At 42.1% G+C, this 24,117-nt stretch overlaps 28 non-coding genes across 28 annotated transcripts; 19 read left to right on the top strand and 9 right to left on the bottom strand.

Annotated features, from left to right (window-relative positions):
- Positions 1-356: 356 nt before the first annotated feature.
- Trnag-ucc (transfer RNA glycine (anticodon UCC)) lies at positions 357-428 on the bottom strand. The gene has a single exon. It is a non-coding gene; the product is annotated as a tRNA-Gly (tRNA).
- A 1,206-nt stretch (positions 429-1,634) lies between these two features.
- Positions 1,635-1,706, top strand: Trnaq-cug (transfer RNA glutamine (anticodon CUG)). The gene has a single exon. It is a non-coding gene; the product is annotated as a tRNA-Gln (tRNA).
- A 298-nt stretch (positions 1,707-2,004) lies between these two features.
- On the top strand, positions 2,005-2,076 carry Trnaq-uug (transfer RNA glutamine (anticodon UUG)). The gene has a single exon. It is a non-coding gene; the product is annotated as a tRNA-Gln (tRNA).
- Positions 2,077-2,770: 694 nt separating this feature from the next.
- On the bottom strand, positions 2,771-2,842 carry Trnag-ucc (transfer RNA glycine (anticodon UCC)). The gene has a single exon. It is a non-coding gene; the product is annotated as a tRNA-Gly (tRNA).
- A 1,206-nt stretch (positions 2,843-4,048) lies between these two features.
- Positions 4,049-4,120, top strand: Trnaq-cug (transfer RNA glutamine (anticodon CUG)). Its single transcript has one exon. It is a non-coding gene; the product is annotated as a tRNA-Gln (tRNA).
- A 309-nt stretch (positions 4,121-4,429) lies between these two features.
- On the top strand, positions 4,430-4,514 carry Trnaq-uug (transfer RNA glutamine (anticodon UUG)). The gene is given in 2 exon segments: positions 4,430-4,466; positions 4,480-4,514. It is a non-coding gene; the product is annotated as a tRNA-Gln (tRNA).
- A 694-nt stretch (positions 4,515-5,208) lies between these two features.
- Trnag-ucc (transfer RNA glycine (anticodon UCC)) lies at positions 5,209-5,280 on the bottom strand. The gene has a single exon. It is a non-coding gene; the product is annotated as a tRNA-Gly (tRNA).
- A 1,214-nt stretch (positions 5,281-6,494) lies between these two features.
- Trnaq-cug (transfer RNA glutamine (anticodon CUG)) lies at positions 6,495-6,565 on the top strand. The gene has a single exon. It is a non-coding gene; the product is annotated as a tRNA-Gln (tRNA).
- Positions 6,566-6,863: 298 nt separating this feature from the next.
- On the top strand, positions 6,864-6,935 carry Trnaq-uug (transfer RNA glutamine (anticodon UUG)). The gene has a single exon. It is a non-coding gene; the product is annotated as a tRNA-Gln (tRNA).
- Positions 6,936-7,630: 695 nt separating this feature from the next.
- On the bottom strand, positions 7,631-7,702 carry Trnag-ucc (transfer RNA glycine (anticodon UCC)). Its single transcript has one exon. It is a non-coding gene; the product is annotated as a tRNA-Gly (tRNA).
- A 1,207-nt stretch (positions 7,703-8,909) lies between these two features.
- On the top strand, positions 8,910-8,981 carry Trnaq-cug (transfer RNA glutamine (anticodon CUG)). Its single transcript has one exon. It is a non-coding gene; the product is annotated as a tRNA-Gln (tRNA).
- A 298-nt stretch (positions 8,982-9,279) lies between these two features.
- Trnaq-uug (transfer RNA glutamine (anticodon UUG)) lies at positions 9,280-9,351 on the top strand. The gene has a single exon. It is a non-coding gene; the product is annotated as a tRNA-Gln (tRNA).
- Positions 9,352-10,028: 677 nt separating this feature from the next.
- Positions 10,029-10,100, bottom strand: Trnag-ucc (transfer RNA glycine (anticodon UCC)). The gene has a single exon. It is a non-coding gene; the product is annotated as a tRNA-Gly (tRNA).
- Positions 10,101-11,305: 1,205 nt separating this feature from the next.
- Trnaq-cug (transfer RNA glutamine (anticodon CUG)) lies at positions 11,306-11,377 on the top strand. Its single transcript has one exon. It is a non-coding gene; the product is annotated as a tRNA-Gln (tRNA).
- A 304-nt stretch (positions 11,378-11,681) lies between these two features.
- Positions 11,682-11,753, top strand: Trnaq-uug (transfer RNA glutamine (anticodon UUG)). The gene has a single exon. It is a non-coding gene; the product is annotated as a tRNA-Gln (tRNA).
- Positions 11,754-12,434: 681 nt separating this feature from the next.
- Trnag-ucc (transfer RNA glycine (anticodon UCC)) lies at positions 12,435-12,506 on the bottom strand. The gene has a single exon. It is a non-coding gene; the product is annotated as a tRNA-Gly (tRNA).
- A 1,203-nt stretch (positions 12,507-13,709) lies between these two features.
- On the top strand, positions 13,710-13,781 carry Trnaq-cug (transfer RNA glutamine (anticodon CUG)). Its single transcript has one exon. It is a non-coding gene; the product is annotated as a tRNA-Gln (tRNA).
- Positions 13,782-14,076: 295 nt separating this feature from the next.
- Positions 14,077-14,148, top strand: Trnaq-uug (transfer RNA glutamine (anticodon UUG)). The gene has a single exon. It is a non-coding gene; the product is annotated as a tRNA-Gln (tRNA).
- Positions 14,149-14,819: 671 nt separating this feature from the next.
- On the bottom strand, positions 14,820-14,891 carry Trnag-ucc (transfer RNA glycine (anticodon UCC)). Its single transcript has one exon. It is a non-coding gene; the product is annotated as a tRNA-Gly (tRNA).
- Positions 14,892-16,096: 1,205 nt separating this feature from the next.
- Trnaq-cug (transfer RNA glutamine (anticodon CUG)) lies at positions 16,097-16,168 on the top strand. Its single transcript has one exon. It is a non-coding gene; the product is annotated as a tRNA-Gln (tRNA).
- Positions 16,169-16,467: 299 nt separating this feature from the next.
- Positions 16,468-16,539, top strand: Trnaq-uug (transfer RNA glutamine (anticodon UUG)). The gene has a single exon. It is a non-coding gene; the product is annotated as a tRNA-Gln (tRNA).
- A 701-nt stretch (positions 16,540-17,240) lies between these two features.
- Trnag-ucc (transfer RNA glycine (anticodon UCC)) lies at positions 17,241-17,312 on the bottom strand. The gene has a single exon. It is a non-coding gene; the product is annotated as a tRNA-Gly (tRNA).
- Positions 17,313-18,521: 1,209 nt separating this feature from the next.
- Positions 18,522-18,593, top strand: Trnaq-cug (transfer RNA glutamine (anticodon CUG)). Its single transcript has one exon. It is a non-coding gene; the product is annotated as a tRNA-Gln (tRNA).
- Positions 18,594-18,900: 307 nt separating this feature from the next.
- Positions 18,901-18,972, top strand: Trnaq-uug (transfer RNA glutamine (anticodon UUG)). Its single transcript has one exon. It is a non-coding gene; the product is annotated as a tRNA-Gln (tRNA).
- Positions 18,973-21,348: 2,376 nt separating this feature from the next.
- On the top strand, positions 21,349-21,420 carry Trnaq-uug (transfer RNA glutamine (anticodon UUG)). The gene has a single exon. It is a non-coding gene; the product is annotated as a tRNA-Gln (tRNA).
- A 681-nt stretch (positions 21,421-22,101) lies between these two features.
- Positions 22,102-22,173, bottom strand: Trnag-ucc (transfer RNA glycine (anticodon UCC)). The gene has a single exon. It is a non-coding gene; the product is annotated as a tRNA-Gly (tRNA).
- Positions 22,174-23,378: 1,205 nt separating this feature from the next.
- Trnaq-cug (transfer RNA glutamine (anticodon CUG)) lies at positions 23,379-23,450 on the top strand. Its single transcript has one exon. It is a non-coding gene; the product is annotated as a tRNA-Gln (tRNA).
- Positions 23,451-23,747: 297 nt separating this feature from the next.
- Trnaq-uug (transfer RNA glutamine (anticodon UUG)) lies at positions 23,748-23,819 on the top strand. The gene has a single exon. It is a non-coding gene; the product is annotated as a tRNA-Gln (tRNA).
- Positions 23,820-24,117: the final 298 nt, after the last annotated feature.

Below are 24,117 nucleotides of genomic sequence, written 5' to 3'. Positions count from 1 at the left end.
ATAAACCCATACAAATCCTTGCATTTATTCCCCAAAACCTCGAGATGATGCCAATTGTTTCGGACTGAATTGTTATATATTGAAATTGGCCTATTCTTATGGAAAGAGAGGGGGCGGCAACTTTCTATCAAGCAAGACACTCCTGCGCAGAGTATTATTGAGCTCACTTCACTCTTGAGCCTCAAATCATTCATGGAAATCTCTAACGACGCTAACTAGCTACTACAGCAATACTGTGTGCCATTGATATTGGCCGCCAAGTGAGTTTTTTGTCCCGGACAGTTAGAATGAATCCACTGTCGGTTGTAGCCCCAGGATCATATTGATCAAGACACGTGGCCAAAATGCCGAGCACCTGCGTCGGCCGGGAATCGAACCCGGGTCAACTGCTTGGAAGGCAGCTATGCTAACCACTATACCACCGACGCGCTAGCTGTATACCTGTGGAGAGAAAATTTCACTATGTTCCAAAGGTAATCGAAGCGCAGCCAGATGGTAAGGACGGGAGCAAATTTATTAGAACGTAAAGCAAACTAAAAAACGCCTGAGGCCCTAGGTACCTGTTGTTGTTGTTGCCGGTTGGTTTCCACTCCACTCTCAATGTGACGCTTGTTGGTTTCATTTTGGCGCCATTGGAGTTCGCAAAAGGAGTAAACTGATCTGGAGTTTGATTTGGCCTCCCAAAGCAAAGTTTTCCGGAGGACATCATTAAGTCCAGTGAAGGAAGAAGTCTCGTGAGGTACAGTTTCTGCCTCACCCAATATCCTAGCTGTTGGTATAAGTTTTCGTACAATCAGCTTAACGAGTAATGCAAACACTCGGGCTTTCCTGCAGCTTTCTCCAGGATATTGCGGGCTTTGTTTGAGGAGGTGACAAGTCTACAGCCCAAGAAAATAGTTGTAGGGGTTCTTTACAAGAGAGACAAGATAAAAATCTTGCAGAATTTGGACCCGGCTGTAGACTTTAAAAAAATATCGTGAACAGAAGAATGTAGGCTTTTCCGCGTTCTGGGAGACGTTTCATCCGGGACCTAAACAAGCTTTGCAACTGATCTCTGGCAGACGAACAGGAAGATACCTCTGAAAAACACGTAAGTCTGAGTGCTTTCTGAATTTGACTTCTTTCTTACGGTAAAGGCATTCGTACGGAGCGTTCGTTTAACCTTTAATGCTCAAATTGATTAATAAAACACTGTAAAATAGAAGTTAACACTGCCAGTTCTCTTAAATATACAGGTCAAAAATCATACCGGTCGAATTTTGTTGTTTGTAATGCCACATTTAATTTCAATAAAGCCCGACAGGAAATCAGATAGAATCGAACGAAATGCAGTTCAAATTCTTTAGAAAAAATCTAAACCCATTTAAATTTGTCAACAACACAAATTTTACGAACGCTTTTCTGTAAACAATATAAACTTAACGAAGGTCTGTCAACCACATGTAGACTTATTCCATAACCTGTAGGTTAGATAAAACACGCGCGGGTTGTATGCTTGTGGAGAGAAAATTTCACTATATATATTTCCCAAAGGTAATCGGAGCGCAGCCAGATGGCAAGGATGGGAGCAAATTTAATAGAAAGTAAAGCAAACTAAAAACGTCCGAGGTCCGAGATACCTGTTGTTGCCGGTTGGTTCCATGGTGTAATGGTCAGCACTCTGGACTCTGAATCCAGCGATCCGAGTTCAAATCTCGGTGGAACCTATAGATATTTCTTGTATTTTGCAGTGTTTCTTCGGGCATTGGGTACATGAGAAAGGTCGTTCATGCCCGCGCTCTTTTACCGAGTGAAAAAACAGCAGTTCATCTTTGGTTCTCTAGTTGACAATCTAGTCTCACAATGTAAGGACAGTACAGTCGAATGGACTGTAAAGGCCATTTGAATTATCCTACAAATCTCTTCTAATTTTATTATTATTATTATTATTATTATTATTATTGTTATTTGTTTGATGTCAACGTGGTGAACTGATCAAACTAGACATTCTTTAATCTCGTTGCCGGCCCCATGGTGTAATGGTCAGCACTCTGGACTTTGAATCCAGCGATCCGAGTTCAAATCCCGGTGGGACCTCTATTTTAAGGTTATTTTAAAGCAAATGTACATCTTCCTTCGATGTGTGTCCAGTTTCGTGACTCAGAACCTTCCAAACTCCGCTGACCTGGAGATTGTGATGGTAAAGACTAACTGGGGATTTCTCAAATGTAGTTGGGTCTTCCTTGTGCTACTTCAGTGAGTCCAGTAAGGTGACTCAGACCCCCCCCCCCCCCCCCCCCGGCCCCCCCCACCCAATGATGGCTCACTCGAATCGAAAATCGTCATTGCAAAGACACTGATCGCTTTTCAATAGACCAATTTCGATATGCTAAAATTAGTCCAAAACAAAAGCCATCATGTTAAGGCTCTGGGGAATAAACCCATACAAATCCTTGCATTTATTCCCCAAAACCTCGAGATGATGCCAATTGTTTCGGACTGAATTGTTATATATTGAAATTGGCCTATTCTTATGGAAAGAGAGGGGGCGGCAACTTTCTATCAAGCAAGACACTCCTGCGCAGAGTATTATTGAGCTCACTTCACTCTTGAGCCTCAAATCATTCATGGAAATCTCTAACGACGCTAACTAGCTACTACAGCAATACTGTGTGCCATTGATATTGGCCGCCAAGTGAGTTTTTTGTCCCGGACAGTTAGAATGAATCCACTGTCGGTTGTAGCCCCAGGATCATATTGATCAAGACACGTGGCCAAAATGCCGAGCACCTGCGTCGGCCGGGAATCGAACCCGGGTCAACTGCTTGGAAGGCAGCTATGCTAACCACTATACCACCGACGCGCTAGCTGTATACCTGTGGAGAGAAAATTTCACTATGTTCCAAAGGTAATCGAAGCGCAGCCAGATGGTAAGGACGGGAGCAAATTTATTAGAACGTAAAGCAAACTAAAAAACGCCTGAGGCCCTAGGTACCTGTTGTTGTTGTTGCCGGTTGGTTTCCACTCCACTCTCAATGTGACGCTTGTTGGTTTCATTTTGGCGCCATTGGAGTTCGCAAAAGGAGTAAACTGATCTGGAGTTTGATTTGGCCTCCCAAAGCAAAGTTTTCCGGAGGACATCATTAAGTCCAGTGAAGGAAGAAGTCTCGTGAGGTACAGTTTCTGCCTCACCCAATATCCTAGCTGTTGGTATAAGTTTTCGTACAATCAGCTTAACGAGTAATGCAAACACTCGGGCTTTCCTGCAGCTTTCTCCAGGATATTGCGGGCTTTGTTTGAGGAGGTGACAAGTCTACAGCCCAAGAAAATAGTTGTAGGGGTTCTTTACAAGAGAGACAAGATAAAAATCTTGCAGAATTTGGACCCGGCTGTAGACTTTAAAAAAATATCGTGAACAGAAGAATGTAGGCTTTTCCGCGTTCTGGGAGACGTTTCATCCGGGACCTAAACAAGCTTTGCAACTGATCTCTGGCAGACGAACAGGAAGATACCTCTGAAAAACACGTAAGTCTGAGTGCTTTCTGAATTTGACTTCTTTCTTACGGTAAAGGCATTCGTACGGAGCGTTCGTTTAACCTTTAATGCTCAAATTGATTAATAAAACACTGTAAAATAGAAGTTAACACTGCCAGTTCTCTTAAATATACAGGTCAAAAATCATACCGGTCGAATTTTGTTGTTTGTAATGCCACATTTAATTTCAATAAAGCCCGACAGGAAATCAGATAGAATCGAACGAAATGCAGTTCAAATTCTTTAGAAAAAATCTAAACCCATTTAAATTTGTCAACAACACAAATTTTACGAACGCTTTTCTGTAAACAATATAAACTTAACGAAGGTCTGTCAACCACATGTAGACTTATTCCATAACCTGTAGGTTAGATAAAACACGCGCGGGTTGTATGCTTGTGGAGAGAAAATTTCACTATATATATTTCCCAAAGGTAATCGGAGCGCAGCCAGATGGCAAGGATGGGAGCAAATTTAATAGAAAGTAAAGCAAACTAAAAACGTCCGAGGTCCGAGATACCTGTTGTTGCCGGTTGGTTCCATGGTGTAATGGTCAGCACTCTGGACTCTGAATCCAGCGATCCGAGTTCAAATCTCGGTGGAACCTATAAATATTTCTTGTATTTTGCAGTGTTTCTCTTCGGGCATTGGGTACATGAGAAAGGTCGTTCATGCCCGCGCTCTTTTACCGAGTGAAAAAACAGCAGTTCATCTTTGGTTCTCTAGTTGACAATCTAGTCTCACAATGTAAGGACAGTACAGTCGAATGGACTGTAATGGCCATTTGAATTATCCTACAAATCTCTTTCTAATTTTATTATTATGATTATTATTTATTATTATTATTATTATTATTTATTTGTTTGATGTCAACGTGGTGAACTGATCAAACTAGACATTCTTTAATCTCGTTGCCGGCCCCATGGTGTAATGGTCAGCACTCTGGACTTTGACTCTGGACTTTGAATCCAGCGATCCGAGTTCAAATCCCGGTGGGACCTCTATTTTAAGGTTATTTTTGTGTACATCTTCCTTCAATGTGTGTCCAGTTTCGTGACTCAGAACCTTCCAAACTCCGCTGACCTGGAGATTGTGATGGTAAAGACTAACTGGGGATTTCTCAAATGTAGTTGGGTCTTCCTTGTGCTACTTCAGTGAGTCCCAGTAAGGTGACTCAGACCCCCCCCCCTTCCCCCCCCCCCCCCCCCCACCCAATGATGGCTCACTCGAATCGAAAATCGTCATTGCAAAGACACACTGATCGCTTTTCAATAGACCAATTTCGATATACTAAAATTAGTCCAAAACAAAAGCCATCATGTCAAGGCTCTGGGGAATAAACCCATACAAATCCTTGCATTTATTCCCCAAAACCTCGAGATGATGCCAATTGTTTCGGACTAAATTGTTATAGATTGAAATTGGCCTATTTTTATGGAAAGAAGAGGGGGCGGCAACTTTCTATCAAGCAAGACATTCCTGCGCAGAGTATTATTGAGCTCACTTCACTCTTAAGGCCTCAAATCATTCATGGAAATCTCTAACGACTTTAACTAGCTACTACAGCAATACTGTGTGCCATTGATATTGGCCGTCAAGTGATTTTTTTTGTCCCGGACAGTTAGAATGAATCCACTGTCGGTTGTAGCCCCAGGATCATATTGATCAAGACACGTGGCCAAAATGCCGAGCACCTGCGTCGGCCGGGAATCGAACCCGGGTCAACTGCTTGGAAGGCAGCTATGCTAACCACTATACCACCGACGCGCTAGCTGTATATTTGTGGAGAGAAAATTTCACTATGTTCCAAAGGTAATCGGAGCGCAGCCAGATGGCAAGGACGGGAGCAAATTTATTAGAACGTAAAGCAAACTAAAAAACGCCTGAGGCCCTAGGTACCTGTTGTTGTTGTTGCTGGTTGGTTTCCACTCCACTCTCAATGTGACGCTTGTTGGTTTCATTTTGGCGCCATTGGAGTTCGCAAAAGGAGTAAACTGATCTGGAGTTTGATTTGGCCTCCCAAAGCAAAGTTTTCCGGAGGACATCATTAAGTCCAGTGAAGGAAGAAGTCTCGTGAGGTACAGTTTCTGCCTCACCCAATATCCTAGCTGTTGGTATAAGTTTTCGTACAATCAGCTTAACGAGTAATGCAAACACTCGGGCTTTCCTGCAGCTTTCTCCAGGGATATTGCGGGCTTTGTTTGAGGAGGTAACAAGTCTACAGGCCAAGAAAATAGTTGTAGGGGTTCTTCACAAGAGAGACAAGATAAAAATCTTACAGAATTTGGACCCGGCTGTAGACTTTAAAAAAATATCGTGAACAGAAGAATGTAGGCTTTTCCGCGTTCTGGGAGAGACGTTTCATCCGGGACCTAAACAAGCTTTGCAACTGATCTCTGGCAGACGAACAGGAAGATACCTCTGAAAAACACGTAAGTCTGAGTGCTTTCTGAATTTGACTTCTTTCTTACGGTAAAGGCATTCGTACGGAGCGTTCATTAACCTTTAATGCTCAAATTGATTAATAAAACACTGTAAAATAGAAGTTAACACTGCCAGTTCTCTTAAATATACAGGTCAAAAATCATACCGGTCGAATTTTGTTGTTTGTAATGCCACATTTAATTTCAATAAAGCCCGACAGGAAATCAGATAGAATCGAACGAAATGCAGTTCAAATTCTTTAGAGAAAATCTAAACCCATTTAAATTTGTCAACAACACAAATTTTACGAACGCTTTTCTATAAACAATATAAACTTAACGAAGGTCTCAGTGTCAACCGCATGTAGACTTATTCCATAACCTGTAGGTTAGATAAAACACACGCGCGGGTTGTATGCTTGTGGAGAGAAAATTTCACTATATATATTTCCCAAAGGTAATCGGAGCGCAGCCAGATGGCAAGGATGGGAGCAAATTTAATAGAAAGTAAAGCAAACTAAAAACGTCCGAGGTCCGAGATACCTGTTGTTGCCGGTTGGTTCCATGGTGTAATGGTCAGCACTCTGGACTCTGAATCCAGCGATCCGAGTTCAATCTCGGTGGAACCTATAGATATTTCTTGTATTTTGCAGTGTTTCTTCGGGCATTGGGTACATGAGAAAGGTCGTTCATGCCCGCGCTCTTTTACCGAGTGAAAAAACAGCAGTTCATCTTTGGTTCTCTAGTTGACAATCTAGTCTCACAATGTAAGGACAGTACAGTCGAATGGACTGTAAAGGCCATTTGAATTATCCTACAAATCTCTTCTAATTTTATTATTATTATTATTATTATTATTATTATTGTTATTTGTTTGATGTCAACGTGGTGAACTGATCAAACTAGACATTCTTTAATCTCGTTGCCGGCCCCATGGTGTAATGGTCAGCACTCTGGACTTTGAATCCAGCGATCCGAGTTCAAATCCCGGTGGGACCTCTATTTTAAGGTTATTTTAAAGCAAATGTACATCTTCCTTCGATGTGTGTCCAGTTTCGTGACTCAGAACCTTCCAAACTCCGCTGACCTGGAGATTGTGATGGTAAAGACTAACTGGGGATTTCTCAAATGTAGTTGTGTCTTCCTTGTGCTACTTCAGTGAGTCCAGTAAGGTGACTCAGACCCCCCCCCCCCTTCCCCCCCCCCCCCCCCAACCCAATGATGGCTCACTCGAATCGAAAATCGTCATTGCAAAGACACTGATCGCTTTTCAATAGACCAATTTCGATATGCTAAAATTAGTCCAAAACAAAAGCCATCATGTTAAGGCTCTGGGGAATAAACCCATACAAATCCTTGCATTTATTCCCCAAAACCTCGAGATGATGCCAATTGTTTCGGACTGAATTGTTATATATTGAAATTGGCCTATTCTTATGGAAAGAGAGGGGGCGGCAACTTTCTATCAAGCAAGACACTCCTGCGCAGAGTATTATTGAGCTCACTTCACTCTTGAGCCTCAAATCATTCATGGAAATCTCTAACGACGCTAACTAGCTACTACAGCAATACTGTGTGCCATTGATATTGGCCGCCAAGTGAGTTTTTTGTCCCGGACAGTTAGAATGAATCCACTGTCGGTTGTAGCCCCAGGATCATATTGATCAAGACACGTGGCCAAAATGCCGAGCACCTGCGTCGGCCGGGAATCGAACCCGGGTCAACTGCTTGGAAGGCAGCTATGCTAACCACTATACCACCGACGCGCTAGCTGTATACCTGTGGAGAGAAAATTTCACTATGTTTCTAAAGGTAATCGAAGCGCAGCCAGATGGTAAGGACGGGAGCAAATTTATTAGAACGTAAAGCAAACTAAAAAACGCCTGAGGCCCTAGGTACCTGTTGTTGTTGTTGCCGGTTGGTTTCCACTCCACTCTCAGTGTGACGCTTGTTGGTTTCATTTTGGCGCCATTGGAGTTCGCAAAAGGAGTAAACTGATCTGGAGTTTGATTTGGCCTCCCAAAGCAAAGTTTTCCGGAGGACATCATTAAGTCCAGTGAAGGAAGAAGTCTCGTGAGGTACAGTTTCTGCCTCACCCAATATCCTAGCTGTTGGTATAAGTTTTCGTACAATCAGCTTAACGAGTAATGCAAACACTCGGGCTTTCCTGCAGCTTTCTCCAGGATATTGCGGGCTTTGTTTGAGGAGGTGACAAGTCTACAGCCCAAGAAAATAGTTGTAGGGGTTCTTTACAAGAGAGACAAGATAAAAATCTTGCAGAATTTGGACCCGGCTGTAGACTTTAAAAAAATATCGTGAACAGAAGAATGTAGGCTTTTCCGCGTTCTGGGAGACGTTTCATCCGGGACCTAAACAAGCTTTGCAACTGATCTCTGGCAGACGAACAGGAAGATACCTCTGAAAAACACGTAAGTCTGAGTGCTTTCTGAATTTGACTTCTTTCTTACGGTAAAGGCATTCGTACGGAGCGTTCGTTTAACCTTTAATGCTCAAATTGATTAATAAAACACTGTAAAATAGAAGTTAACACTGCCAGTTCTCTTAAATATACAGGTCAAAAATCATACCGGTCGAATTTTGTTGTTTGTAATGCCACATTTAATTTCAATAAAGCCCGACAGGAAATCAGATAGAATCGAACGAAATGCAGTTCAAATTCTTTAGAAAAAATCTAAACCCATTTAAATTTGTCAACAACACAAATTTTACGAACGCTTTTCTGTAAACAATATAAACTTAACGAAGGTCTGTCAACCACATGTAGACTTATTCCATAACCTGTAGGTTAGATAAAACACGCGCGGGTTGTATGCTTGTGGAGAGAAAATTTCACTATATATATTTCCCAAAGGTAATCGGAGCGCAGCCAGATGGCAAGGATGGGAGCAAATTTAATAGAAAGTAAAGCAAACTAAAAACGTCCGAGGTCCGAGATACCTGTTGTTGCCGGTTGGTTCCATGGTGTAATGGTCAGCACTCTGGACTCTGAATCCAGCGATCCGAGTTCAAATCTCGGTGGAACCTATAGATATTTCTTGTATTTTGCAGTGTTTCTTCGGGCATTGGGTACATGAGAAAGGTCGTTCATGCCCGCGCTCTTTTACCGAGTGAAAAAACAGCAGTTCATCTTTGGTTCTCTAGTTGACAATCTAGTCTCACAATGTAAGGACAGTACAGTCGAATGGACTGTAAAGGCCATTTGAATTATCCTACAAATCTCTTCTAATTTTATTATTATTATTATTATTATTATTATTATTGTTATTTGTTTGATGTCAACGTGGTGAACTGATCAAACTAGACATTCTTTAATCTCGTTGCCGGCCCCATGGTGTAATGGTCAGCACTCTGGACTTTGAATCCAGCGATCCGAGTTCAAATCCCGGTGGGACCTCTATTTTAAGGTTATTTTAAAGCAAATGTACATCTTCCTTCGATGTGTGTCCAGTTTCGTGACTCAGAACCTTCCAAACTCCGCTGACCTGGAGATTGTGATGGTAAAGACTAACTGGGGATTTCTCAAATGTAGTTGGGTCTTCCTTGTGCTACTTCAGTGAGTCCAGTAAGGTGACTCAGACCCCCCCTTCCCCACCCAATGATGGCTCACTCGAATCGAAAATCGTCATTGCAAAGACACTGATCGCTTTTCAATAGACCAATTTCGATATGCTAAAATTAGTCCAAAACAAAAGCCATCATGTTAAGGCTCTGGGGAATAAACCCATACAAATCCTTGCATTTATTCCCCAAAACCTCGAGATGATGCCAATTGTTTCGGACTGAATTGTTATATATTGAAATTGGCCTATTCTTATGGAAAGAGAGGGGGCGGCAACTTTCTATCAAGCAAGACACTCCTGCGCAGAGTATTATTGAGCTCACTTCACTCTTGAGCCTCAAATCATTCATGGAAATCTCTAACGACGCTAACTAGCTACTACAGCAATACTGTGTGCCATTGATATTGGCCGCCAAGTGAGTTTTTTGTCCCGGACAGTTAGAATGAATCCACTGTCGGTTGTAGCCCCAGGATCATATTGATCAAGACACGTGGCCAAAATGCCGAGCACCTGCGTCGGCCGGGAATCGAACCCGGGTCAACTGCTTGGAAGGCAGCTATGCTAACCACTATACCACCGACGCGCTAGCTGTATACCTGTGGAGAGAAAATTTCACTATGTTCCAAAGGTAATCGAAGCGCAGCCAGATGGTAAGGACGGGAGCAAATTTATTAGAACGTAAAGCAAACTAAAAAACGCCTGAGGCCCTAGGTACCTGTTGTTGTTGTTGCCGGTTGGTTTCCACTCCACTCTCAATGTGACGCTTGTTGGTTTCATTTTGGCGCCATTGGAGTTCGCAAAAGGAGTAAACTGATCTGGAGTTTGATTTGGCCTCCCAAAGCAAAGTTTTCCGGAGGACATCATTAAGTCCAGTGAAGGAAGAAGTCTCGTGAGGTACAGTTTCTGCCTCACCCAATATCCTAGCTGTTGGTATAAGTTTTCGTACAATCAGCTTAACGAGTAATGCAAACACTCGGGCTTTCCTGCAGCTTTCTCCAGGATATTGCGGGCTTTGTTTGAGGAGGTGACAAGTCTACAGCCCAAGAAAATAGTTGTAGGGGTTCTTTACAAGAGAGACAAGATAAAAATCTTGCAGAATTTGGACCCGGCTGTAGACTTTAAAAAAATATCGTGAACAGAAGAATGTAGGCTTTTCCGCGTTCTGGGAGACGTTTCATCCGGGACCTAAACAAGCTTTGCAACTGATCTCTGGCAGACGAACAGGAAGATACCTCTGAAAAACACGTAAGTCTGAGTGCTTTCTGAATTTGACTTCTTTCTTACGGTAAAGGCATTCGTACGGAGCGTTCGTTTAACCTTTAATGCTCAAATTGATTAATAAAACACTGTAAAATAGAAGTTAACACTGCCAGTTCTCTTAAATATACAGGTCAAAAATCATACCGGTCGAATTTTGTTGTTTGTAATGCCACATTTAATTTCAATAAAGCCCGACAGGAAATCAGATAGAATCGAACGAAATGCAGTTCAAATTCTTTAGAAAAAATCTAAACCCATTTAAATTTGTCAACAACACAAATTTTACGAACGCTTTTCTGTAAACAATATAAACTTAACGAAGGTCTGTCAACCACATGTAGACTTATTCCATAACCTGTAGGTTAGATAAAACACGCGCGGGTTGTATGCTTGTGGAGAGAAAATTTCACTATATATATTTCCCAAAGGTAATCGGAGCGCAGCCAGATGGCAAGGATGGGAGCAAATTTAATAGAAAGTAAAGCAAACTAAAAACGTCCGAGGTCCGAGATACCTGTTGTTGCCGGTGGTTCCATGGTGTAATGGTCAGCACTCTGGACTCTGAATCCAGCGATCCGAGTTCAAATCTCGGTGGAACCTATAGATATTTCTTGTATTTTGCAGTGTTTCTTCGGGCATTGGGTACATGAGAAAGGTCGTTCATGCCCGCGCTCTTTTACCGAGTGAAAAAACAGCAGTTCATCTTTGGTTCTCTAGTTGACAATCTAGTCTCACAATGTAAGGACAGTACAGTCGAATGGACTGTAAAGGCCATTTGAATTATCCTACAAATCTCTTCTAATTTTATTATTATTATTATTATTATTATTATTATTATTATTGTTATTTGTTTGATGTCAACGTGGTGAACTGATCAAACTAGACATTCTTTAATCTCGTTGCCGGCCCCATGGTGTAATGGTCAGCACTCTGGACTTTGAATCCAGCGATCCGAGTTCAAATCCCGGTGGGACCTCTATTTTAAGGTTATTTTAAAGCAAATGTACATCTTCCTTCGATGTGTGTCCAGTTTCGTGACTCAGAACCTTCCAAACTCCGCTGACCTGGAGATTGTGATGGTAAAGACTAACTGGGGATTTCTCAAATGTAGTTGTGTCTTCCTTGTGCTACTTCAGTGAGTCCAGTAAGGTGACTCAGACCCCCCCCCCCCTCCCCACCCAATGATGGCTCACTCGAATCGAAAATAGTCATTGCAAAGAAACTGATCGCTTTTCAATATACCAATTTAGATATAATAAAATAAGTCAAAAAAAAAAGCCATCATGTTAAGGCTCTGGGGAATAAACCCATACAAATCCTTGCATTTATTCCCCAAAACCTCGAGATGATGCCAATTGTTTCGGACTGAATTGTTATATATTGAAATTGGCCTATTCTTATGGAAAGAGAGGGGGCGGCAACTTTCTATCAAGCAAGACACTCCTGCGCAGAGTATTATTGAGCTCACTTCACTCTTGAGCCTCAAATCATTCATGGAAATCTCTAACGACGCTAACTAGCTACTACAGCAATACTGTGTGCCATTGATATTGGCCGCCAAGTGAGTTTTTTGTCCCGGACAGTTAGAATGAATCCACTGTCGGTTGTAGCCCCAGGATCATATTGATCAAGTCACGTGGCCAAATTGCAGAGCTCCTGCGTCGGCCGGGAATCGAACCCGGGTCAACTGCTTGGAAGGCAGCTATGCTAACCACTATACCACCGACGCGCTAGCTGTATACCTGTGGAGAGAAAATTTCACTATGTTCCAAAGGTAATCGAAGCGCAGCCAGATGGTAAGGACGGGAGCAAATTTATTAGAACGTAAAGCAAACTAAAAAACGCCTGAGGCCCTAGGTACCTGTTGTTGTTGTTGCCGGTTGGTTTCCACTCCACTCTCAATGTGACGCTTGTTGGTTTCATTTTGGCGCCATTGGAGTTCGCAAAAGGAGTAAACTGATCTGGAGTTTGATTTGGCCTCCCAAAGCAAAGTTTTCCGGAGGACATCATTAAGTCCAGTGAAGGAAGAAGTCTCGTGAGGTTTAGTTTCTGCCTCACCCAATATCCTAGCTGTTGGTATAAGTTTTCGTACAATCAGCTTAACGAGTAATGCAAACACTCGGGCTTTCCTGCAGCTTTCTCCAGGATATTGCGGGCTTTGTTTGAGGAGGTGACAAGTCTACAGCCCAAGAAAATAGTTGTAGGGGTTCTTTACAAGAGAGACAAGATAAAAATCTTGCAGAATTTGGACCCGGCTGTAGACTTTAAAAAAATATCGTGAACAGAAGAATGTAGGCTTTTCCGCGTTCTGGGAGACGTTTCATCCGGGACCTAAACAAGCTTTGCAACTGATCTCTGGCAGACGAACAGGAAGATACCTCTGAAAAACACGTAAGTCTGAGTGCTTTCTGAATTTGACTTCTTTCTTACGGTAAAGGCATTCGTACGGAGCGTTCGTTTAACCTTTAATGCTCAAATTGATTAATAAAACACTGTAAAATAGAAGTTAACACTGCCAGTTCTCTTAAATATACAGGTCAAAAATCATACCGGTCGAATTTTGTTGTTTGTAATGCCACATTTAATTTCAATAAAGCCCGACAGGAAATCAGATAGAATCGAACGAAATGCAGTTCAAATTCTTTAGAAAAAATCTAAACCCATTTAAATTTGTCAACAACAAATTTTACGAACGCTTTTCTGTAAACAATATAAACTTAACGAAGGTCTGTCAACCACATGTAGACTTATTCCATAACCTGTAGGCTAGATAACACACGCGCGGGTTGTATGCTTGTGGAGACAAAATTTCACTATAGATATTTCCCAAAGGTAATCGGAGCGCAGCCAGATGGCAAGGGTGGGAGCAAATTTAATAGAAAGTAAAGCAAACTAAAAACGTCCGAGGTCCGAGATACCTGTTGTTGCCGGTGGTTCCATGGTGTAATGGTCAGCACTCTGGACTCTGAATCCAGCGATCCGAGTTCAAATCTCGGTGGAACCTATAGATATTTCTTGTATTTTGCAGTGTTTCTTCGGGCATTGGGTACATGGGAAGGGTCGTTCATGCCCGCGCTCTTTTACCGAGTGAAAAAACAGCAGTTCATCTTTGGTTCTCTAGTTGACAATCTAGTCTCACAATGTAAGGACAGTACAGTCGAATGGACTGTAAAGGCCATTTGAATTATCCTACAAATCTCTTCTAATTTTATTATTATTATTATTATTATTATTATTGTTATTTGTTTGATGTCAACGTGGTGAACTGATCAAACTAGACATTCTTTAATCTCGTTGCCGGCCCCATGGTGTAATGGTCAGCACTCTGGACTTTGAATCCAGCGATCCGAGTTCAAATCCCGGTGGGACCTCTATTTTAAGGTTATTTTAAAGCAAATGTACATCTTCCTTCGATGTGTGTCCAGTTTCGTGACTCAGAACCTTCCAAACTCCGCTGACCTGGAGATTGTGATGGTAAAGACTAACTGGGGATTTCTCAAATGTAGTTGGGTCTTCCTTGTGCTACTTCAGTGAGTCCAGTAAGGTGACTCAGACCCCCCTTCCCCACCCAATGATGGCTCACTCGAATCGAAAATCGTCATTGCAAAGACACTGATCGCTTTTCAATAGACCAATTTCGATATACTAAAATTAGTCCAAAACAAAAGCCATCATGTTAAGGCTCTGGGGAATAAACCCATACAAATCCTTGCATTTATTCCCCAAAACCTCGAGATGATGCCAATTGGTTCGGACTGAATTGTTATATATTGAAATTGGCCTATTCTTATGGAAAGAGAGGGGGCGGCAACTTTCTATCAAGCAAGACTGCGCAGCGTATTATTGAGCTCACTTCACTCTTGAGCCTCAAATCATTCATGGAAATCTCTAACGACGCTAACTAGCTACTACAGCAATACTGTGTGCCATTGATATTGGCCGCCAAGTGAGTTTTTTGTCCCGGACAGTTAGAATGAATCCACTGTCGGTTGTAGCCCCAGGATCATATTGATCAAGACACGTGGCCAAAATGCCGAGCACCTGCGTCGGCCGGGAATCGAACCCGGGTCAACTGCTTGGAAGGCAGCTATGCTAACCACTATACCACCGACGCGCTAGCTGTATACCTGTGGAGAGAAAATTTCACTATGTTCCAAAGGTAATCGAAGCGCAGCCAGATGGTAAGGACGGGAGCAAATTTATTAGAACGTAAAGCAAACTAAAAAACGCCTGAGGCCCTAGGTACCTGTTGTTGTTGTTGCCGGTTGGTTTCCACTCCACTCTCAATGTGACGCTTGTTGGTTTCATTTTGGCGCCATTGGAGTTCGCAAAAGGAGTAAACTGATCTGGAGTTTGATTTGGCCTCCCAAAGCAAAGTTTTCCGGAGGACATCATTAAGTCCGGTGAAGGAAGAAGTCTCGTGAGGTTTAGTTTCTGCCTCACCCAATATCCTAGCTGTTGGTATAAGTTTTCGTACAATCAGCTTAACGAGTAATGCAAACACTCGGGCTTTCCTGCAGCTTTCTCCAGGATATTGCGGGCTTTGTTTGAGGAGGTGACAAGTCTACAGCCCAAGAAAATAGTTGTAGGGGTTCTTTACAAGAGAGACAAGATAAAAATCTTGCAGAATTTGGACCCGGCTGTAGACTTTAAAAAAATATCGTGAACAGAAGAATGTAGGCTTTTCCGCGTTCTGGGAGACGTTTCATCCGGGACCTAAACAAGCTTTGCAACTGATCTCTGGCAGACGAACAGGAAGATACCTCTGAAAAACACGTAAGTCTGAGTGCTTTCTGAATTTGACTTCTTTCTTACGGTAAAGGCATTCGTACGGAGCGTTCGTTTAACCTTTAATGCTCAAATTGATTAATAAAACACTGTAAAATAGAAGTTAACACTGCCAGTTCTCTTAAATATACAGGTCAAAAATCATACCGGTCGAATTTTGTTGTTTGTAATGCCACATTTAATTTCAATAAAGCCCGACAGGAAATCAGATAGAATCGAACGAAATGCAGTTCAAATTCTTTAGAAAAAATCTAAACCCATTTAAATTTGTCAACAACACAAATTTTACGAACGCTTTTCTGTAAACAATATAAACTTAACGAAGGTCTGTCAACCACATGTAGACTTATTCCATAACCTGTAGGTTAGATAAAACACGCGCGGGTTGTATGCTTGTGGAGAGAAAATTTCACTATAGATATTTCCCAAAGGTAATCGGAGCGCAGCCAGATGGCAAGGATGGGAGCAAATTTAATAGAAAGTAAAGCAAACTAAAAACGTCCGAGGTCCGAGATACCTGTTGTTGCCGTTGGTTCCATGGTGTAATGGTCAGCACTCTGGACTCTGAATCCAGCGATCCGAGTTCAAATCTCGGTGGAACCTATAAATATTTCTTGTATTTTGCAGTGTTTCTTCGGGCATTGGGTACATGAGAAAGGTCGTTCATGCCCGCGCTCTTTTACCGAGTGAAAAAACAGCAGTTCATCTTTGGTTCTCTAGTTGACAATCTAGTCTCACAATGTAAGGACAGTACAGTCGAATGGACTGTAATGGCCATTTGAATTATCCTACAAATCTCTTCTAATTTTATTATTATGATTATTATTATTATTATTATTATTTATTTGTTTGATGTCAACGTGGTGAACTGATCAAACTAGACATTCTTTAATCTCGTTGCCGGCCCCATGGTGTAATGGTCAGCACTCTGGACTTTGAATCCAGCGATCCGAGTTCAAATCCCGGTGGGACCTCTATTTTAGGTTATTTTAAAGCAAATGTACATCTTCCTTCAATGTGTGTCCAGTTTCGTGACTCAGAACCTTCCAAACTCCGCTGACCTGGAGATTGTGATGGTAAAGACTAACTGGGGATTTCTCAAATGTAGTTGGGTCTTCCTTGTGCTACTTCAGTGAGTCCAGTAAGGTGACTCAGACCCCCCCCCCCCCTTCCCCCCCCCTCCCCCCCAACCCAATGATGGGCTCACTCGAATCGAAAATCGTCATTGCAAAGACACACTGATCGCTTTTCAATAGACCAATTTGGATATACTAAAATTAGTCCAAAACAAAAGCCATCATGTCAAGGCTCTGGGGAATAAACCCATACAAATCCTTGCATTTATTCCCCAAAACCTCGAGATGATGCCAATTGTTTCGGACTGAATTGTTATATATTGAAATTGGCCTATTTTTATGGAAAGAGGAGGGGGCGGCAACTTTCTATCAAGCAAGACATTCCTGCGCAGAGTATTATTGAGCTCACTTCACTCTTAAGCCTCAAATCATTCATGGAAATCTCTAACGACGCTAACTAGCTACTACAGCAATACTGTGTGCCATTGATATTGGCCGTCAAGTGATTTTTTTTGTCCCGGACAGTTAGAATGAATCCACTGTCGGTTGTAGCCCCAGGATCATATTGATCAAGACACGTGGCCAAAATGCCGAGCACCTGCGTCGGCCGGGAATCGAACCCGGGTCAACTGCTTGGAAGGCAGCTATGCTAACCACTATACCACCGACGCGCTAGCTGTATATTTGTGGAGAGAAAATTTCTCTATGTTTCAAAGGTAATCGGAGCGCAGCCAGATGGCAAGGACGGGAGCAAATTTATTAGAACGTAAAGCAAACTAAAAAACGCCTGAGGCCCTAGGTACTGTGTGTTTGTTGTTGCCGGTTGGTTTCCAATCCACTCTCAATGTGACGCTTGTTGGTTTCATTTTGGCGCCATTGGAGTTCGCAAAAGGAGTAAACTGATCTGGAGTTTGATTTGGCCTCCCAAAGCAAAGTTTTCCTGAGGACATCATTAAGTCCGGTGAAGGAAGAAGTCTCGTGAGGTACAGTTTCTGCCTCACCCAATATCCTAGCTGTTGGTATAAGTTTTCGTACAATCAGCTTAACGAGTAATGCAAACACTCGGGCTTTCCTGCAGCTTTCTCCAGGATATTGCGGGCTTTGTTTGAGGAGGTAACAAGTCTACAGCCCAAGAAAATAGTTGTAGGGGTTCTTCACAAGAGAGACAAGATAAAATCTTGCAGAATTTGGACCCGGCTGTAGACTTTAAAAAAATATCGTGAACAGAAGAATGTAGGCTTTTCCGCGTTCTGGGAGACGTTTCATCCGGGACCTAAACAAGCTTTGCAACTGATCTCTGGCAGACGAACAGGAAGATACCTCTGAAAAACACGTAAGTCTGGGTGCTTTCTGAATTTGACTTCTTTCTTACGGTAAAGGCATTCGTACGGAGCGTTCATTTAACCTTTAATGCTCAAATTGATTAATAAAACACTGTAAAATAGAAGTTATCACTGCCAGTTCTCTTAAATATACAGGTCAAAAATCATACCGGTCGAATTTTGTTGTTTGTAATGCCACATTTAATTTCAATAAAGCCCGACAGGAAATCAGATAGAATCGAACGAAATGCAGTTCAAATTCTTTAGAAAAAATCTAAACCCATTTAAATTTGTCAACAACAAAATTTTACGAACGCTTTTCTATAAACAATATAAACTTAACGAAGGTCTCAGTGTCAACCACATGTAGACTTATTCCATAACCTGTAGGTTAGATAAAACACGCGCGGGTTGTATGCTTGTGGAGAGAAAATTTCACTATATATATTTCCCAAAGGTAATCGGAGCGCAGCCAGATGGCAAGGATGGGAGCAAATTTAATAGAAAGTAAAGCAAACTAAAAACGTCCGAGGTCCGAGATACCTGTTGTTGCCGGTTGGTTCCATGGTGTAATGGTCAGCACTCTGGACTCTGAATCCAGCGATCCGAGTTCAAATCTCGGTGGAACCTATAAATATTTCTTGTATTTTGCAGTGTTTCTTCGGGCATTGGGTACATGAGAAAGGTCGTTCATGCCCGCGCTCTTTTACCGAGTGAAAAAACAGCAGTTCATCTTTGGTTCTCTAGTTGACAATCTAGTCTCACAATGTAAGGACAGTACAGTCGAATGGACTGTAATGGCCATTTGAATTATCCTACAAATCTCTTCTATTTTATTATTATTATTATTATTATTATTATTATTATTATTATTTATTTGTTTGATGATGTCAACGTGGTGAACTGATCAAACTAGACATTCTTTAATCTCGTTGCCGGCCCCATGGTGTAATGGTCAGCACTCTGGACTTTGAATCCAGCGATCCGAGTTCAAATCCCGGTGGGACCTCTATTTTAAGGGTTATTTTAAAGCAAATGTACATCTTCCTTCAATGTGTGTCCAGTTTCGTGACTCAGAACCTTCCAAACTCCGCTGACCTGGAGATTGTGATGGTAAAGACTAACTGGGGATTTCTCAAATGTAGTTGGGTCTTCCTTGTGCTACTTCAGTGAGTCCAGTAAGTGACTCAGACCCCCCCCCCCCTCCCCCCCCCCCCCCCCCCAACCAATGATGGCTCACTCGAATCGAAAATCGTCATTGCAAAGACACACTGATCGCTTTTCAATAGACCAATTTGGATATACTAAAATTAGTCCAAAACAAAAGCCATCATGTCAAGGCTCTGGGGAATAAACCCATACAAATCCTTGCATTTATTCCCCAAAACCTCGAGATGATGCCAATTGTTTCGGACTGAATTGTTATATATTGAAATTGGCCTATTTTTATGGAAAGAGGAGGGGGCGGCAACTTTCTATCAAGCAAGACATTTCTCGGTGGAACCTATAGATATTTCTTGTATTTTGCAGTGTTTCTTCGGGCATTGGGTACATGAGAAAGGTCGTTCATGCCCGCGCTCTTTTACCGAGTGAAAAAACAGCAGTTCATCTTTGGTTCTCTAGTTGACAATCTAGTCTCACAATGTAAGGACAGTACAGTCGAATGGACTGTAAAGGCCATTTGAATTATCCTACAAATCTCTTCTAATTTTATTATTATTATTATTATTATCTGCAGTATACACGTATGGATGCTCTAATGTTAAAAGTACATAGGGCGCAAAGCGTAGCCTATGTCCTCTTACGGAACATAAGTCTCTATATAAAGGAGCGTTTTAAAATAATAAAATACATTCTATATATATATTATATATATATGTATATATATCATAACAATAATAATCCTTAAAATCCTAAATCCTAAAATTCTAATTTAAATTTAAATTTAAAAATAAATAAATAAAAAATCCTTAAAATTTCTAACACTCTATAATTTCTAAAGTTCGTAAGATTATTTGACGATGGCCTTGAAGGCCCGCGCTATGTTAAGCGAACTTGAGATAATAGCTTTCTGCATCCTTCTGAGAACCTCCCTTCCTCTAGCGCCCACAAGTTTCTTTATTGTTTTCTCTAAATCTTTAGACCAACCGCCTATCTAATCAATCACTACGTTGCACTGTTCCACGACATAGCCAGGGTACTGCTTCCTTAACTCTCAGCGCAGTGGAGCATACTTTTCCGTCTTCTCCCTCTCCTTTTTCCCACGGTTGTCTAACCAGGGGCAACTCATTTCAACTGCCCAGACTCGTTTCCTCCTGTGATCCACAAATCTGACGTCCACTCTGTTGGCCTTGACATAGCTTTGTTCGGCATACACTGGTACATCCCAGTAAGCTTGAGCTTCCGGAGATTCGTACACTTGTTTGGGTCCCACTAACGAGTACCATGGTGGTAATGAGTCCACTAGCTGCAGGTCTTTACACCCCTAAAAGAACAACAACTTAAGTGCAGCGTTGTGTCGCTCAAAGTACTTGGACTGTGCTAAGGCCGGACCTCATGCAAGAACAATCGAAAGAGTTTCTGCAGCGCCTCCGCACAACCTACACGTGATCTCTCCTTGTGAAGTTCCTGTTTTGATCTTTGTATACACTCTAGTAGGGGTGAGCTGTTCGTAAAGCTCCAGTACCCCGGTAATCGTGTGGGTGGGTGCTGAGGGCCACTCCCGTAGCCAAGCAAAACACTCATCCATGCTCAGATCTTTGTCGTGCCACCGTGCACACAGAAAGCGACCATGCCACTGCTCGCTCTCAATCTCTTCCTGTAACTTCTCAGTCACAGTCCTCCTCAAATAACCTTAACTTTCTTCCCTAGAATTTCTGTATCCGGAGCTTGGCGCGGGCTGCATGACGGTTTCGGATAGTTCAAAGTCAAACCCGTGTCCAGCTCCTCCGCGTACTTGCATGCCTCCTTAACCAACGAAGTGAATCCCTTCTCACTCGCCCTCTCTTCAAACTTCTGAACTAACCTCATGGTAGGATCTGTATTCTCATACAGCTTAATTGCAGATTTGATTTTTGTTAGCTTGTATTCTTGCTCAATTGCGCGTAGGCCACGCCCACCCTTGTCCCTGGGTAGATACAACATAGCCGTCGAACTTAGCGGATGCTTCCCTCCGTTCTCACATATTATCTTTCTCGCCTCTCTGTCGATCACTCTAAGCTCTGTAATAGGCCAATGCTGAGTCCACATCAAATAGGAGAGGACTGATTATTATTATTATTATTATTATTATTATTATTATTATTATTATTATTATTATTATTGTTATTTGTTTGATGTCAACGTGGTGAACTGATCAAACTAGACATTCTTTAATCTCGTTGCCGGCCCCATGGTGTAATGGTCAGCACTCTGGACTTTGAATCCAGCGATCCGAGTTCAAATCCCGGTGGGACCTCTATTTTAAGGTTATTTTAAAGCAAATGTACATCTTCCTTCGATGTGTGTCCAGTCTCGTGACCCAGAACCTTCCAAACTCCGCTTACCTGGAGATTGTGATGGTAAAGACTAACTGGGGATTTTTCAAATGTAGTTGGGTCTTCCTTGTGCTACTTCAGTGAGTCCAGTAAGGTGACTCAGACCCCCCCCCCCTTCCCCACCCAATGATGGCTCACTCGAATCGAAAATCGTCATTGCAAAGACACTGATCGCTTTTCAATAGACCAATTTCGATATACTAAAATTACAACAAAACAAAAGCCATCATGTTAAGGCTCTGGGGAATAAACCCATACAAATCCTTGCATTTATTCCCCAAAACCTCGAGATGATGCCAATTGTTTCGGACTGAATTGTTATATATTGAAATTGGCCTATTCTTATGGAAAGAGAGGGGGCGGCAACTTTCTATCAAGCAAGACACTCCTGCGCAGAGTCTTATTGAGCTCACTTCACTCTTGAGCCTCAAATCATTCATGGAAATCTCTAACGACGCTAACTAGCTACTACAGCAATACTGTGTGCCATTGATATTGGCCGCCAAGTGAGTTTTTTGTCCCGGACAGTTAGAATGAATCCACTGTCGGTTGTAGCCCCAGGATCATATTGATCAAGACACGTGGCCAAAATGCCGAGCACCTGCGTCGGCCGGGAATCGAACCCGGGTCAACTGCTTGGAAGGCAGCTATGCTAACCACTATACCACCGACGCGCTAGCTGTATACCTGTGGAGAGAAAATTTCACTATGTTCCAAAGGTAATCGAAGCGCAGCCAGATGGTAAGGACGGGAGCAAATTTATTAGAACGTAAAGCAAACTAAAAAACGCCTGAGGCCCTAGGTACCTGTTGTTGTTGTTGCCGGTTGGTTTCCACTCCACTCTCAATGTGACGCTTGTTGGTTTCATTTTGGCGCCATTGGAGTTCGCAAAAGGAGTAAACTGATCTGGAGTTTGATTTGGCCTCCCAAAGCAAATTTATCCTGAGGACATCATTAAGTCCAGTGAAGGAAGAAGTCTCGTGAGGTACAGTTTCTGCCTCACCCAATATCCTAGCTGTTGGTATAAGTTTTCGTACAATCAGCTTAACGAGTAATGCAAACACTCGGGCTTTCCTGCAGCTTTCTCCAGGATATTGCGGGCTTTGTTTGAGGAGGTGACAAGTCTACAGCCCAAGAAAATAGTTGTAGGGGTTCTTTACAAGAGAGACAAGATAAAAATCTTGCAGAATTTGGACCCGGCTGTAGACTTTAAAAAAATATCGTGAACAGAAGAATGTAGGCTTTTCCGCGTTCTGGGAGACGTTTCATCCGGGACCTAAACAAGCTTTGCAACTGATCTCTGGCAGACGAACAGGAAGATACCTCTGAAAAACACGTAAGTCTGAGTGCTTTCTGAATTTGACTTCTTTCTTACGGTAAAGGCATTCGTACGGAGCGTTCGTTTAACCTTTAATGCTCAAATTGATTAATAAAACACTGTAAAATAGAAGTTAACACTGCCAGTTCTCTTAAATATACAGGTCAAAAATCATACCGGTCGAATTTTGTTGTTTGTAATGCCACATTTAATTTCAATAAAGCCCGACAGGAAATCAGATAGAATCGAACGAAATGCAGTTCAAATTCTTTAGAAAAAATCTAAACCCATTTAAATTTGTCAACAACACAAATTTTACGAACGCTTTTCTGTAAACAATATAAACTTAACGAAGGTCTGTCAACCACATGTAGACTTATTCCATAACCTGTAGGTTAGATAAAACACGCGCGGGTTGTATGCTTGTGGAGAGAAAATTTCACTATATATATTTCCCAAAGGTAATCGGAGCGCAGCCAGATGGCAAGGATGGGAGCAAATTTAATAGAAAGTAAAGCAAACTAAAAACGTCCGAGGTCCGAGATACCTGTTGTTGCCGGTGGTTCCATGGTGTAATGGTCAGCACTCTGGACTCTGAATCCAGCGATCCGAGTTCAAATCTCGGTGGAACCTATAGATATTTCTTGTATTTTGCAGTGTTTCTTCGGGCATTGGGTACATGAGAAAGGTCGTTCATGCCCGCGCTCTTTTACCGAGTGAAAAAACAGCAGTTCATCTTTGGTTCTCTAGTTGACAATCTAGTCTCACAATGTAAGGACAGTACAGTCGAATGGACTGTAAAGGCCATTTGAATTATCCTACAAATCTCTTCTAATTTATTATTATTATTATTATTATTATTATTATTGTTATTTGTTTGATGTCAACGTGGTGAACTGATCAAACTAGACATTCTTTAATCTCGTTGCCGGCCCCATGGTGTAATGGTCAGCACTCTGGACTTTGAATCCAGCGATCCGAGTTCAAATCCCGGTGGGACCTCTATTTTAAGGTTATTTTAAAGCAAATGTACATCTTCCTTCGATGTGTGTCCAGTTTCGTGACTCAGAACCTTCCAAACTCCGCTGACCTGGAGATTGTGATGGTAAAGACTAACTGGGGATTTCTCAAATGTAGTTGGGTCTTCCTTGTGCTACTTCAGTGAGTCCAGTAAGGTGACTCAGACCCCCCCTTCCCCACCCAATGATGGCTCACTCGAATCGAAAATCGTCATTGCAAAGACACTGATCGCTTTTCAATAGACCAATTTCGATATGCTAAAATTAGTCCAAAACAAAAG

The sequence above is a fragment of the Montipora capricornis genome, unplaced genomic scaffold (assembly GCF_036669925.1).
Source record: "Montipora capricornis isolate CH-2021 unplaced genomic scaffold, ASM3666992v2 scaffold_434, whole genome shotgun sequence".
Taxonomy (NCBI): domain Eukaryota; kingdom Metazoa; phylum Cnidaria; class Anthozoa; order Scleractinia; family Acroporidae; genus Montipora; species Montipora capricornis.
Note: the sequence above shows the minus strand (reverse complement) of the source record. Positions and strands in the feature narration are given on the sequence as shown.